The following is a 16,685-nucleotide window of genomic DNA, read 5'->3' as shown; positions in this document are numbered from 1 at the left end:
CAGACTAATACACTAATTGACACAGAAATTTTGTGGGCCTAAATGAGGTGAGTATCTGAAACACTAAGATTGGGCCCTGAAACTTATCATTAACTCAGCAAATGGTAACATTAGCAAGAACTCCTTTTCTGATAGCCACTTATGAACTCAATGTTTATGTTCCTCCAAAATTCTTATGTGATAATCCTTAAGTGCACTCATTCCATTCATGAGGGCTCCACTCTCATGACCTAATCATTTCCCAAAGACCGCACCTCACTGTAATAATTATTACAATGTAACTATTAATTACAACAATTATTATTCATTACAATAATTATTACATTGAGGTGGGGTCTTTGGGAAGGGATTAGGTGGTGAGGGTGGAGCCCTCATGAAAGCGATTAGTGCACTTAGAAGAAGAGGACCGAGAACTAGCTTGCTGTCTTTCTGCCATGTGAAAATACAAGTCAAAGTCAGCCATCTGCAACCTGAATGTAGGCCCTCACCAGAGCCCAGTCATGATGGCACTCTGATCCTAGACTTCTCAACCTCCAGAATTATGATAAATAAATGTTTGTTTGCCTGTAATCCCAGGACTTTGGGAGGCCGAGGGGGGCTGATCACGAGGTCAGGAGATCAAGATCATCCTGGCTAACATGGTGAAACCCCATCACTACTAAAAATCCAAAAAAATTAGCTGGGCATGGTGGCAGGCACCTGTAGTCCCAGCTACTTGGGAGGCTGAGGCAGGAGAATGGTGGGAACCCGGGAGGCAGAGCTTGAAGTGAGCCGAGATCATGCCACTGCACTCCAGCCTGGGCAACAGAGTGAGACTCCGTGTCAATAAATAAATAAATATTTGTGTTTAAGTCACCCGGTCTATGGTAATTTGTTACCGCAGCCTGAACTCACTGAAATACTACAACTTAAGACAAAACTAAGGCTTCTTCCACAACTTAACAAAATCACAAATGTTTCTAGTCCTATAGATTTGTTGTTGTTTTTCTCTTAATGGCTACAATTGGCGCAACAGATATTGTAATAAGCCCCTTAAATACAAGTTTAAGTGATGAGAAAATAATATGAAGCTTTGATTTTCAAAAGCAGTAACCAATCATATCCCATATAAGGTTGAAACATCCAGGTTTACAAAAGAAGCATCCCACCCAGCAGATTGAAGACTCTAACACATTGATTTAATTACATTTGTATAAGCATTGTTTCCTCAGAATTTTTGCTTTATGGAAAAAGTGAACCATGAATTGTGTTCACATAAACACATAATAAAGCAGTTCATTCCATAATAACAATATTTGTATATCACATATAATATAAAGTGTTTTGTAAACTTTTATAATTTAATTTAATCTCATAATTCACTTTCATAATTTATAATTTAATTGTATAATTTAATTTAATCTTACAACAATCACATATGAAAAGTACAGCAGGGGGCGTTTCCAAGATGGCCAAATAGGAACAGCTGTAGTCTACAACTCCCAGTGTGAGTGACGCAGATGATGGGTGATTTCTGCATTTCCAACTGAGGTACCAGGTTAATCTCAATGGGGCTTGTCGGACAGTGGGTGCAGGATAGTGGGTGCAGCCCACCGAGCATGAGCCAAAGCAGGGCGAGTCATCGCCTCACCTGGGAAGCACAAAGGGTCAGGGAATTCCCTTTCCCAGCCAAGGGAAGCTGTGACAGATGGCACCTGGAAAATTGGGTCACTCCCACCCTAATACTGTGCTTTTCCAACGGTCTTAGCAAACTGCACACCAGGAGATTATATCCCGTGCCTGGCTACAAGGGTCCCATGCTCACGGAGCCTCACTCATTGCTAGCACAGCAGTCTGAGATCAAACTGCAAGGCAGAAGCGAGGCTGGGGGAGGGGCGCCCACCATTGCTGAGGCTTGAGTAGGTAAACAAAGCAGCCAGGAAGCTCGAACTGGGTGGAGCTCACCGTAGCTCAAGGAGGCCTGCCTGCCTCTGTAGATTCCACCTCTGGGGGAAGGGCATAGCCAAACAAAAGGCAGCAGAAACCTCTGCAGACTTAAACATCCCTGTCTGACAGCTTTGAAGAGAGTAGTGGTTCTCCCAGCATGGAGTTTGAGATCTGAGCATGGTCAGACTGCTTCCTCAAGTGAGTTCCTGACCCTGGAGTAGCCTAACAGGGAGGCACCACCCAGTAGGGGCACACTGACACCTCCCACGGCTGGGTAGCCCTCTGAGATGAAGCTTCCAGAGGAAAGATCAGGCAGCACCATTTGTTGTTCTGCAATATTTGCTGTTCTGCAGCCTCTGCTGCTGATACCCAGGCAAACAGGGTCTGGAGTGGACCTCCAACAAACTCCAACAGACCTGCAGCTGAGGGTCCTGACTGTTAGAAGGAAAACTAACAAACAGAAAGGACATCTACACCAAAACGCCATCTGTACGTCACCAGCATCAAAGACTAAAGGTAGATAAAACCACAAAGATGGGGAAAAAACAGAGCAGAAAAGCCGAAAATTCTAAAAATCAGAGCGCCTCTCCCCCGTCAAAGGAATGCAGCTCCTTGCCAGCAACAGAACAAAGCTGGACAGAGAAAGACTTTGACGAGTGGAGAGAAGAAGGCTTCAGACAATCAAACTTCTCCGAGCTAAAGGAGGAAGTTCGAACCCATCACAAAGAAGCTAAAATCCTTGAAAAAATATCAGACAAATGGCTAACTAGAATAACCTGTGTAGAGAAGTCCTTAAATTACCTGATGGAGCTGAAAACCATGGCACGAGAACTACGTGATGAATCCACAAGCTTCCGTAGCCAATTCGATCAACTGAAAGAAAGGGTATCAGTGATGGAAGATGAAACGAATGAAGTGAAGTGAGAAGAGAAGTTTAGAGAAAAAAGAGTAAAAAGAAATGAACAAAGTCTCCAAGAAATATGGGACAGTGTGAAAAGACCAAATCGACGTCTGATTGGTGTACCTGAAAGTGATGGGGAGAATGGAACGAAGTTGGAAAACACTCTTCAGGATATTATCCAAGACAAATTCCCCAATCTAGCAAGGCAGGCCAATATTCAACTTCAGGAAATACAGAGAACGCCACAAAGATACTCCTCGAGAAGAGCAACTCCAAGACACATAATTGTCAGATTCACCAAAGTTGGAATGAAGGAAAAAATGTTAAGGGTAGCCAGAGAAAAGGACAGGTTACCCACAAAGGGAAGCCCATCAGACTAACAGCAGATCTCTTGGCAGAAACTCTACAAGCCAGAAAAGAATGGGGGCCAATATTCAACATTCTTAAAGAAAAGAACTTTCAACCCAGAACTTCTTATCCAGCCAAACTAAGCTTCATAAGTAAAGGAGAAATAAAATACTTTACACACAAGCTGAGAGATTTTGTCACCACCAGGCCTGCCCTAAAAGAGCTCCTGAAGGAAGCACTAAACATGGAAAGAAAAAACCAGTACAAGCCACTGCAAAAACATGCCAAATTGTAAAGACCATAGAGGCTAGGAAGAAACTGCATCAACTAATGAGCAAAATAACCAGCTAACATCATAATGACAGGATCAAATTCACACATAACAATATTAACCTTAAATGTAAATGGGCTAAATCCTCCAATTAAAAGACACAGACTGGTAAATTGGATAAAGAGTCAAGACCCATCAGTGTGCTGTATTTAGGACACCCATCTCAGGTGCAGAGACACACATAGGCTAAAAATAAAGGGATGGAGGAAGATCTACCAAGCAAATGGAAAACAGAAAAGGGCAGGGGTTGCAATCCTAGTCTCTGATAAAACAGACTTTAAACCAACAAAGCTCAAAAGAGACAAAGAAGGCCATTACATAATGGTAAAGGAATCAATTCAACAAGAAAAGCTAACTATCCTAAATATATATGAACCCAATACAGGAGCACCCAGATTCATAAAGCAAGTCCTGAGTGACCTACAAAGAGACTTAGACTCCCACGCAAAAATAATGGGAGACTTTGACACCCCACTGTCAACATTAAACAGATGAACGAGACAGAAAGTTAACAAGGATATCCAGGAATTGAACTCAGCTCTGCACCAAGTGGACCTAATAGACATCTACAGAACTCTCCACCCCAAATCAACAGAATATACATTCTTCTCAGCACCACATCGCACTATTCGAAAATTGACCACATAGTTGGAAGTAAAGCACTCCTCAGCAAATCTAAAAGAACAGAAAGTATAACAAACTGTCTCTCCGACCACAGTGCAATCAAACTAGAACTCAGGATTAGGAAACTCACTCAAAACCACTCAACTACATGGAAACTGAACAACGTGCTCCTGAATGACTACTGGGTATATAACAAAATGAAGGCAGAAATAAAGATGTTCTTTGAAACCAATGAGAACAAAGACACAATATACCAGAATCTCTGGGACACATTTAAAGCAGTGTGTAGAGGGAAATTTATAGCACTAAATGCCCACAAGAGAAAGCAGGAAATATCTAAGATTGACACCCTAACATCACAATTAAAAGAACTAGAGAAGCAAGAGCAAACACATTCAAAAGCTGGCAGAAGGCAAGAAATAACTAAGATCAGAGCAGAACTGAAGGAGACAGAGACATGAAAACCCTTCAAAAAATCAATGAATCCAGGAGCTGGCTTTTTGAAAAGATCAACAAAATTGATAGGCTGCTAGCAAGACTAATAAAGAGAAAAAAGAGAGAAGAATCAAATAGATGCAATAAAAAATGATAAAGAGGATATCACCACCAATATCACAGAAATACAAACTACCATCAGAGAATCACCTCTACACAAATAAACTAGAAAATCTAGAAGAAATGGATAAATTCCTGGACACATACACCCTCCCAAGACTAAACCAGGAAGAAGTTGAATCCCTGAATAGACTAACAACAGGCTCTGAAATTGAGGCAATAATTAATAGCCTACCAACCAAAAGAAGTCCAGGACCAGATGGATTCAGAGCCGAATTCTACCAGAGGTACAAGGAGGAGCTGGTACCATTCTTTCTGAAAATACTCCAATCAATAGAAAAAGAGGAAATCCTCCCTAACTCATTTTATGAGGCCAGCATCATCCTGATACCAAAGCCTGGCAGACACACAACAAAAAAAGAGAATTTTAGACCAATATCCCTGAAGAACATTGACGCAAAAATCCTCAATAAAATACTGGCAAACCAAATACAGCAGCACATTAAAAGCTTATCCACCATGATCAAGTGGGCTTCATCCCTGGGATACAAGGCTGGTTCAACATGCGCAAATCAGTAAATGTAATCCAGCATGTAAACAGAACCAAAGACAAAAACCACATGATTATCTCAATAGATGCAGAAAAGGCCTTTGACAAAATTCAACAGCCCTTCATGCTAAAAACTCTCAATAAATTAGGTATTGATGGGATGTATCTCAAAATAATAAGAGCTATTTATGACAAACCCACAGCCAATATCATATTGAATGGGCAAAAACTGGAGGCATTCCCTTTGAAAACTGGCACAAGACAGGGATGCACTCTCTCATCACTCCTATTCAACATAGTGTTGGAAGGGCAATCAGACAGGAGAAAGAAATAAAGGGTATTCAATGAGGAAAAGAGGAAGTCAAATTGTCCCTGTTTGCAGATGACATGATTGTATATTTAGAAAACCTCATCACCTCAGCCCAAAACCTCCTTTAGCTGATAAGCAACTTCAGCAAAGTCTCAGGATACAAAATCAATGTGCAAAAATCACAAGCATTCCTAAACACCAATAACAGACACACAGAAAGCCAAATCATGAGTGAATTCCCATTCACAATTGCTTCAGAGAGAATAAAATACCTAGGAATCCAACTTACAAGGGATGTGAAGGACCTCTTCAAGGAGAACTACAAACCACTGCTCAATGAAATAAAAGAGGACACAAACAAATGGAAGAACACTCCATGTTCCTGGATAGGAAGAACCAATATCATGAAAATGGCCATACTACCCAAGGTAATCTAAAGATTCAATGCCATCCCCATCAAGCTACCAATGACTTTCTTCACAGAATTGGAAAAAACTACTTTAAAGTTCATGTGGAACCAAAAAAGAGCCCGCATTGCCAAGTCAATCCTAAGCCAAAAGAACAAAGCTGGAGGCATCACGCTACCTGACTTCAAACTATACTACAAGGCCACAGTAACCAAAACAGCATGGTACTGGTACCAAAAAAGAGATATAGACCAATGGAACAGAACAGAACCCTCAGAAATAATACCACACATCTACAACCATCTGGTCTTTGACAAACCTGGCAAAAGCAAGAAATGGGGAAAGGATTCCCTATTTAATAAATGATGCTTGGAAAACTGGCTAGCCATATGTAGAAAGCTGAAACTGGATCCCTTCCTTACACCTTATACAAAAAGTAATTCAAGATGGATTAAAGACTTAAATGTTAGACCTAAAACCATAAAAACCCTAGAAGAAAACCTAGGCAATACCATTCAGGACATAGGCATGGGCAAGGACTTCATGTCTAAAACACCAAAAGCAACGGCAACAAAAGCCACAATTGACAAATGGGATCTAATTAAACTAAAGAGCTTCTGCACAGCAAAAGAAACTACCATCAGAGTGAACAGGCAGCCTACAGAATGGGAGAAACGTTTTGCAATCTACTCATCTGACAAAGGGCTAATATCCAGAATCTACAAAGAACTCAAACAAATTTACAAGAAAAAACCAACCCCATCAAAAAGTGGGCAAAGGATATGAACAGACACTTCTCAAAAGAAGACATTTATGCAGCCAACAGACACAGGAAAAAATGCTCATCATCACTGGCCATCGGAGAAATGCAAATCAAAAGCACAATGAAATACCATCTCACACCAGTTAGAATGGCGATCATTAAAAAGTCAGGAAACAACAGGTGCTGGAGAGGATGTGGAGAAATAGGAACACTTTTACACTGTTGGTGGGACTGTAAACTAGTTCAACCATTGTGGAAGACAGTGTGGTGAATCCTCAAGGATCTAGAACTAGAAATACCATTTGACCCAGCCATCACATTACTGGGTATATACCCAAAGGATTATAAATCATGCTGCTATAAAGACACATGCACACATATGTTCATTGCGGCACTATTCACAATAGCAAAGACTTGGAACCAACCCAAATGTCCACCAATGATAGACTGGATTAAGAAAATGTGGCACCTATACACCATGGAATACTATGCAGCCACAAAAAATGATGAGTTCATGTCCTTTGTAGGGACATGGATGAAGCTGGAAACCATCATTCACAGCAAACTATCGCAAGGACAAAAAACAAAACACTGCATGTTCTCACTCATAGGTGGGAACTGAACAATGAGAACACTTGGACACAGTAAGGGGAACATCACACACCGGGGCCTACCGTGGGTTGGGGGGAGGGGGGAGGGATAGCATTAGGAGATATACCTAATATAAATGAGGAGTTAATGGGTGCAGCACACCAACATGGCACATGTATACATATGTAACAAACCTGCACATTGTGCACATGTACCCTAGAACTTAAAGTATAATAATAAAAAAAGAAAAGTACAGCAGATATTGTTTCTATATTATGGATAAGAAAACTAAAGCTCAGAGTGGGTACATAAATCAAACTAGTCATGCTCCTGGAAATAGTGAAGCCACAACCTGAATCTAAGACTTTTAAAATTCCATACTAAAACTTGTTTACTGTAACACTATGAATGAAGTTGTTTGCTTTGATTAATTTTTTTGTATATGCATTTTGATATGCCAATCCTTTACTCTTCAATTCTGCCAAATTTACTTGCTGAACACATTCCACCACGTCTTACAATAAGATGCCAAATAGCATGAGGATTCTTGTCCTTCTCTGACCTCTCTTTTGAGTTTCCTGCCTGGGAAAGATTATGAACAAAGAGAATTGAGAAAGCAGTATAGAAAAGAATCAGGAACCATGAATCACCACCACTGGGTTCACTTGAGACTGGATTCACTGGGTTTTTCTGAGACTCCAAGGAACCTGTGGGAAAACAAAATCGAGGATGAGAACTTAGGCAAAACTCAAAGTTTGTGCTCTCTTCCTTCTTCTAAACTTGATTAGGCCAGTGGTTCTCAGTTCCAATTGCACCTAAAAGTATCTGGGGAACTCTCCAAAAATGACAAAACCTGAGTCACACTCAGGGCCAATAAACTCAGAATCTTTGAAGATGGAGCTGGGATATGGGGAGTTTACAAAAGCTCCTGGGTGCTTCCAGTGCGCAGCCAGGGTTTGAGAACGAGTGTGATGTCATAACCACCAGATCTCAAAGGCAAAGTGGGGAACCACAGTAGCTCTTAAAATAAGCATCCACCACTGCTCCAGAGAAGGGTAGAGACCTGAGAAAGGCCTGCACTGTGCCTGGTCCAGGAGGAAAAATGGGAATCTGGGTCAAGAGACAGCCAGATTCTTCATGTCATCTCTAGCAGCAAGGGCTAGAATAGAGGGAACATTCTTTTCTTCACCCAGCCTAACCTTTCCATTTCTATATGTTACCCAAGTTATTTCTAACTGGTAAGGATTATCCTTATTTTCAATTATCATTGTGACATTCATGATTGTGTTGTTGGTGTTGTTGGAGCTTTGACTGTTAGGGCAGTGACTGGTAACAGAAATATAATCTTTCAAAGGTGCAGCATTTATTGGCTTTTATTTGAACTTAAAATAAGTGACCTATTGCTTCTTGCACTATTGTCAACTGTAAGTGTGTGGGGAAAAATCCTATCTTTGCCCTTGATTTATGACAAAAATATTTTTATATGTGAAATCATTCTTTTGATGTTTGCAGTACATTTCAAATGAAGATGGAATCTTTTGCCACTATTCAGAATTTGTCCCATCTGCCCCAATAAAAATACAAGTTATAGATTCAAGAATATCCATAGGAATCCTTTAACTCTGTATCAACAGACAAAGAAATCATTCTTGAAATACATCTGATGACATGATAGACTGGTAAAGTCAAATCTCTCTAGAAGCAAAAATTAACTATGATTACTTGATGTAAGACATCACTCAAACCAATCAAATGTTATTTTGGGAAATCATAAATTTATATCCAGCGTCAGTTTGTCACTCATTAAGTTCTTATAAGAATGATTAGGAAATTATCTTAATAAGTAAACGTTAGTCTTAATCTCTTCTTACTTTGATGGCTTAAAAATATAAGTTTATATCAATTCATTGGGTCTCGCTAAATGACTCTGCCTGCTTGGAGGGTTATTTATTCTACTATTAATAAACTTTAGGATTGACAAGAAATTCTTGCATTGCTCCAATCTGCAACAAATCTACCTACCATGTGTTAGTACAGCTTTCAAAATATGATTTTATAATTAACATTAATAAATATTTGCTGGGTACCTACTATGTTACAGACCCTGTGAAAGGTGCTAGAAATATATGAAAATCTCATTACCTTAAAATTGTTTCCATACACAAAAACTCCAGGAGCAGACTTTAGTCTTGCCAAGGTGTCATTTTAGTGACTGACATGGATCACCACCCCCTGGCAGTCAACAATGACAGCAAGCAAAGCTGCTTAACAGGGAGTTACTGATCTTCCAGCTGTATTTTGCTTGTCACTGCTTTGAAAGATGCTTACTTTGAAGATCTCCATCATGTGGAAGAGAAAAGGTACAATGTAACCTATAAATCAAGGAACAGCGAGGTTTTAGAGACACAAGTAAACCACCATGTAAGTAACTCAGAGAGCTCACAAAGAAGGTAAACATGGTGAATAAAATAAAGAGTTCGTGAACTTGATGATAAAGGAATCAATTTCTTCTCCAATAAACATTTTGTAAGCACTGTACCAAGAATAGAAGAAAAGAGTCTCCGTCCCACCCCTTGCCCAAAGGAAGAAAGAGCTAATCACAGGAGATGCTCCAGAATGCCTAAAGTATCATAATGAATAGTTCTACTAATGTCCACTTTTCAATGGAAAGTATGGACCTCTTAGATTCGCTTCCAAATTCCTCCCAAAATGACTGTCAATACTCTTGTTATTGAACCTGGAAAAAAAAGTTTCTAATATATTATTGATCACTTATCAATTCCCCAAACTGACGACAGCAGTTCTTAGATTAACTGTTAAACCTTGTTCATCATGATTATGCTGAATGTTTGTATGCAGTTTATGGGTTTTATATCTGCAGTCATTCCTTCATTTTTCCATAGAAATCATATAAACAATGATGATGTAATTTAAATTTTATTCAATTTACTGGATTTTAAATGTTTTCTACATGGAGACCATGAAGAGGAACTATGTTCAGAGAAAATGTCTACAAAGCAGGACCATGGCCAACCACTTTTAATTTAACCCAATTCACTAAAAATACAATAAAATATCATCTATTTGGAATTTATTAATTTTAAATATGTGAAAATCCACATTGCTGAAGTTGATCTGTGAAATTATATCTAGATTTGAATACCAGTTCACCACTTGCAAACTTATTGATTAAAATTTCTAAACGTCCATTTACTCATCTGTAAAATGGGTACAATCTCTTTATTTTTTCTAATTACTGCTACTGCTAGCACTCTATTCCAACCTACAAACATTTTGTGCCTAGAATAGTACAAAAGTCTCCTAACTGGTTCTCCTGACTCCATTCTTGCCTACTCCACCTTCCCCCTCCCTGCCAAAAAAACAGGCTATTATTTACATAGAGACCAGAGTGATTTGTTTTTTTAAGTCAGATTATTTCACTCCTCTAATAGAAATTCTAATGACTTCCTCTTTCACTCAATAAAATTCAGACTCCTTGTGGCCAACAAGACCCACATGAGCTACCCCCACCCACACCCCCACTACCATTACATCTTCCCTAACCTCATCTTTTACCACTCTGCCAGTTGGTCCTTCCACCCTAGTTACATGGGCATTTCACATAAGCTCTGCACCTACCTGAAATGCACTTCCCCCAGAATGCCACATGGCTTGTCTGCCCACTCTCCTTCTCAGCTCAAATGCCACCTTCCCTGGTTATGTTATTTAAAATAACATTCCATCCTTAATCTCTCAGCCACTCTGTATCCTCCTCGCCCTGTTTTATTCTTCTTCACAATACTTCTCAGGGTGTGACTTAGAAGTGGCTTTTGTTTAATATCTGTTTCCCTGAGAGGGGAAAACCAATTAGTCTCTCTGAGAAGAAGGATTATTGTCTCTTTTATTCACTGCTATACCCTCTGCATGGAGAATAGTGCCCGGCATATAGTAAATTCTTAGCAAGAATATAAAAATGGATGGTTTCTTCTGCTTAGTAATGCCTTTCATGGCCTACTTTAGTTACTTAAAAATAACAAATTCATTTTTCTTAATATACTCCATAACCAAGTTTTTCACTAACTCAGATCTGATTTATACCTGAATGAATGTTATTCTGTCAGAAGGGATAAATATGTGACCCCATTAAGACAAAAACTTGGTAACAGATCTTTTTGAAATCTTACAACTATTTTACTTTCTTGGAAAATCAGCCTATTTTGTTCTTTTTATCAGTTTAATTGGATATCTGAGATGATCTTAGTTATGATGTCTTGCCCTTAATAACCTTGGTTAATTATACAACAGCTGGTACAATTATATAATATTGAATTTTAAAATTCTCTTAAATCCATGTTTGAGTTATAAACTTAAAATCACCACAGCTGGGTGTGGTAATTTTAAAATATGGCCCCAGATGATTTCACAGCCCTTCCATTGGGAGGTAGGGTCTATCTCTCCTCCCCTTGAATGTGGGCAAACTTGTGACTTCTTGACTTACAGAGCACAGGCTTCCTGGGCTAGATCAGAATAGGTTATGCAACTTCCACCTTATTCTCTAAGAATGTTCACACAGGGGTAAGCCAGGCACCATCTAAAGAGTCTGCCTACCCTAAGACCTCCCTGATGAAGAGGCCATGTATAGGCACTCCAACCAACTGTCCCAGCTAAGCTCCCATTTGACAGCCAGCATCAACTGCCGGCCACCAGCCTATGCCAGGCTTCAAATGGCCACAGCCTTAGCTGACACCTAACTACAACCAAATGAGAAACACAAAGTGAAGATGTCCAACCAGCCTCTTCCTGAATTTCTGACCCACAAAACTAGAGTAAAATTAAGTATTTGTTGTTTTTACACTTCTACATTTGGAAGTCATTTATTATCCAGCAATAGAAACTTATACAGCAGGAAATGCTGTCTCCCCTGTATTGTTCTGACTCTGTTTTCCACATGGTAAGAAAACAATCCATGGAAAATGTAGTGGATTTTATCAACATTGGTTTTGATTCACACAAGATAGAAAATCATTAAAACTCGAAAGCATGTTGATTTCAGTGTTCTGAAAATGCAGCCTGTATAAGCTGTGGTCTATCAAGACCACTGAGTTAGAGAAGAGGTAATTAAATTATGGGCCTGCTCACCAAATGTGGCCCACCACTTGTCGTATATAAAATAAAATAAATATAGCCTACAAAGCCTAAAATATTTACTATCTTGTCCTCTACCAGAAAGGTTTGCTGATCTCTGAGTTGAAGAATGGCAAAGTTAGAAAGAGAATATAAGTGTTCTAAGTATTATTTTCTTATTATGTTGTTGGGCAAATATCTCATTTTTCAATAATATCAGTATGTTTTAATGGGCCTATTTCATGATTCTTATCAGCACTTCTTAAATTTTTAAAGGATTTTTAGTTGTTGTTGTTTTGGGAGTTCCCCCAGCCCCATTTTTTAGGTCTTCTTGTTTTGCTTTTAGTTTTCCTATCAAAAAGAAAGAGATAAGTCACAGGAGAAGGAATACACATCACAGTTTTCTATGATACCATCAGTGAAGCAAATTCATATCAACTGAAGAAAATTAATATCTTAGGTCAGGGGTTGGCAAACTTTTTCTACAAGGGCAAGGATATTTTTAGCTTTGCAAACCACATGCTCTCTGTCTCATCTACTCGACCCTGATGTTTAACAGAAAAGCAGCCACAAACAGTGCTTAAATAAATGGCTACATTTGTGTACAATAAGATTTTATTTATAGAAGCAAGTGGTGGGCTGGAGTTAGCCTGCAATCGTCATTAGCCCACCCCTATTTTGGATAATGTAGGGACACACACACAAGCAGGGAGGTAGCAGGGATGTGGCACTGCTGCTTGAGATGTTTGCAGTTGTAAATCCTATACAGAGAAGGAAGGGGAATACCATACATGAGATTCATGTCATAACAATATTTTGCCTGTTTACTACATTTTTTAATTCAGTATACTCTAAACTATTATCCAGTTTACTAATAATATCGAATTAGAGTTGAGTTAGTATACCGAAAGACCTCATAAGTTAAAATTTAGTCTTTATTATTACAACTTGAAAATCTTACCTTTTTGCAGTAGATTTAGTTCTTCAAGATATAAAAAGAGGTCATTTCAGATTTCAATAGCCCCACTAAAACAGCTACCTCCCAGCCTGAGGGTCCTGAAACAGGCTTTTTTCCCTCTGTTGTCAAACCTTCCTAAACACAGTATTCGCAGACTGTGCGGTATGTTTTCCTCCTAGTTTTCAGAATCCCTGAAGTTCTTCCAATACAAAAAAAAAAAGGCTTATTTTTACCAGTTGGTGGAGGATGTTCCACTTTCAAAGGGAGAGAATTTTTAATTCCCTCCATAGGTCTTCATAGCTATTGTAAACTTCATGGGCAGGCTTTCACCTGCATAGAGGACCAATTCCACATAATGCCAACCATTCTAGGGTAAAATGGATCGGGTGAGGGTGACAGTAACCCTGTACCCATTACTAGCACATAGTTAAAAGGTAATATGAAAATAGACTTTGGGGAAAATTTTATGTTTTATATTTACCTCAAAATAAATGCCTACTTAGACAAAAAATAAAATTCTTTCCACGGCTAAAAGCAAATAAATAAATTTCCCAGAGATTCAAAAATGAAAAGAATATTACCTTTGTCCCTAGGATAGATATATAGATGAATAGATTTCAGAGCATTTTAAAATGCACTGAAAAAGTAAGCAACTAATTAGCAATTAGAAATGTATAGTAACATTGATTACATAAATATAAGTGTACATATATAAATAATTATAAAAAGCAAGGCACAAACATTATAATATTACTTTCAACCAGTTCAATCTGAAGAAAAGGAAATTTTGAAATGTTTGCTTTGAAAGCTCAGAGAATTATCCACGTGTGAAAAAATCCAAAATTGCTTCAAAGTGTAAAAATTATTCTTCTTTCCACCTACAAGTAAGTCAAAATTGCTGTGCACATTTTCATCAAAATTTCTTAAAAGAAATTATCCAGCAAGGAAAATCTTCGAAGCTATACAATAAAAACTTCAGGGACAAAAGAAAACTATTCTCAGTGCCTGCATCTATAGAGTACAAGCAAAACAAACCACCCCTTACACACAAGCACATGTGTGTGTACGTTTATTAACTGATTCAACAAAATTTTACTGAGAGTCATGTACATTAATTTGTACACAATTGTATGCATATAGGCATGTGTATTTTACACGAGTATAATCATATGTGTGAATATATCTGCAAAAGCAAAGCCAAGAGGAAGGCCTAAGGATAAAGAGCAAATATTCATGTAAAGAAACCCCCAACCACATGAAGGCAACAGAAATTATTCTATATATACAAAAATGTTGTATATAGTGATGTTAGAGATCATAATGAATATTGGAGGTGAGAACAGGATGACCTCAAGGGTATCCTTCTGGAGCATCAGAAATGTCTTTGATGGGCAATGATGGAGAGGCACCTGCTCTTAGGAGAGGACATGGAGGGAAAGGCAGAAAAGATAAACTGTCACATCACTGTTTAAGAGCAATGACCAAGATTGGAAATTCTTCTCTAAACTTTTTAATTAAACATTTTAAAGTAAAATTGATTATTTAAAAATACTCCTGAAGTTGTCTGGAAGGCTGCTTAAATTTGTGGTTGTTTTGGTTGTAATTAATAATAGTAATAACCACTGTTTTCACTTCTAAAGTAAGAAAAAGTAGAGGCTGGCCATTAACTTTTCTCCTTAATCTCTGGCAAGCCTATATTTCAATTGCCTTTTATAGCCAGAAATAAGGAACTAAATTAGTAATCCATATATAAGATGTTTCTCAGGTAGGTAGCAACTTACCTAGTAATACTAGGGAAAAGGATGCTCTTACCATCACTGATACACCATCATGTAGTCTCCAGGCCACTGTGCTTGTTGAAGTTAACAGGTAGCTGCAGCCATCATAAGATTACCATTGGGAAAAATTCAACATGATATAATATTAAACAGTAATTTCTGCAGAGATAAAAACAGGTTAGTCATTATAACAGCCAGACCCTGGATTTCCAAACTAATAGATATCTGGTTTTTAATTCTGGCTTAGAAATATAATGCACACCTATTGGAAGCTTATTATTTCATAAGAGAAGTACATAGGAAAAAACTCCAGGCCCTAGGAATTGAGAAAAAGAATTTCATTTTTTTGAAGTGGGAAGAATGTCCAGAACCTATTAGAACCTACATTCCCTCCATTGCTCTTCCCAGGAAGATCAACACTCACTTTATCAAGAGAAAATGTCTCACTGTGAAAAAACAGGGCCCATTGTGAAGCTGAAGGAGCCAAGCAGACTTGTCTGCTTAAGACCTAAAGGTCTGCCCAAGAGACAGAACCCTGAAAAGAAGTGAACCTAGTCAGCACAGAAAGCATCTTGGCAGGAGCCATCTAACTGCAAACACCAATACCTCTATAGCTTCTCCTTTAGAAATAGTGCCAGACCAAGCCAGCTTACCTGGTCATCTTTCATTCCCAACTAGATCTGCCCAGTACCTCATGGCAGGTGATCAAAGAACACTACCATCTCGGTGTGGCCTCCCAGCCCTATACCTGCCAGGCTGCAGCCTGCCCAACGCAGGGTGGCAGGGTCAGAAGGACATTTTCAAAGGGGATGAAAATGACCTTTAATATTTTGAGCAGAATGATAACTTCTTGGCAGGTTATATTGCGATAGCACTTTGGTTACATAATGATCATCTCAATTTCACATTCATTTTAAGAAGTTTTTGCCAGAAAATAGTAATAACAATAATAATAATGGTGAAATACAGGGATTTATTCCAGAATGTAAATCCTTGACCAATGCTTCCTCTAGAAAGATAAGCTGTGACGCTGCAGATTTCCTGGACCTACACAGTGAACTGCCTGTTCCCAGTGACACAGAAGCCATGGCCCAGGCAGCTAGTGCATTCTGTAACCCAGCTCAATGAAAACTAAGAGTTTGGCGCCCCCTCTTCCTCACCAGAGGCTCTAATTGTAACGGCCACCCTGCTCCACCTCCACCCACCGGTCCAGCGCCAAGTTGCCTGAAACTTCCCCACACCACACACAACGTGGCTAACAACAACCTCTGTTCCCAATACATTTGATCATCAAAATAGCACCATGTTTCCCCCAGAGAAATGCAATTTCATCTCCATTTCAAGTAGGTTGATGTGTGGTAATCAGAGGGAGACATAAATTTTGAACTTGAGCTTTATGTTGTGACTAGCATTAATTTAAGTGCCCTGCATCAAAGATCTGAGCTATTCCTCTAAACTGCTTTAAAACCCACCATGACTTTTCGTTGTTTCAGAAACCCACAGTGCAATCTGCAATGCA

The 16,685-nt window shown here is 38.8% G+C and overlaps 1 long non-coding RNA gene across 1 annotated transcript; it reads right to left on the bottom strand.

The window, feature by feature from the left end:
• Nucleotides 1-386: 386 nt before the first annotated feature.
• LOC103786797 (uncharacterized) lies at nucleotides 387-13,690 on the bottom strand. The gene is made up of 3 exons (XR_612528.5): nucleotides 13,392-13,690; nucleotides 9,449-9,678; nucleotides 387-8,013 (listed from the first exon to the last, which is right to left on the bottom strand). It is a non-coding gene; the product is annotated as an uncharacterized LOC103786797 (long non-coding RNA).
• Between the last annotated feature and the right edge of the window lie 2,995 nt (nucleotides 13,691-16,685).

Source organism: Pan paniscus, chromosome 4, assembly GCF_029289425.2.
Source record: "Pan paniscus chromosome 4, NHGRI_mPanPan1-v2.0_pri, whole genome shotgun sequence".
NCBI classification, from domain to species: domain Eukaryota; kingdom Metazoa; phylum Chordata; class Mammalia; order Primates; family Hominidae; genus Pan; species Pan paniscus.
This window is presented reverse-complemented; position numbering and strand designations above follow the sequence as displayed.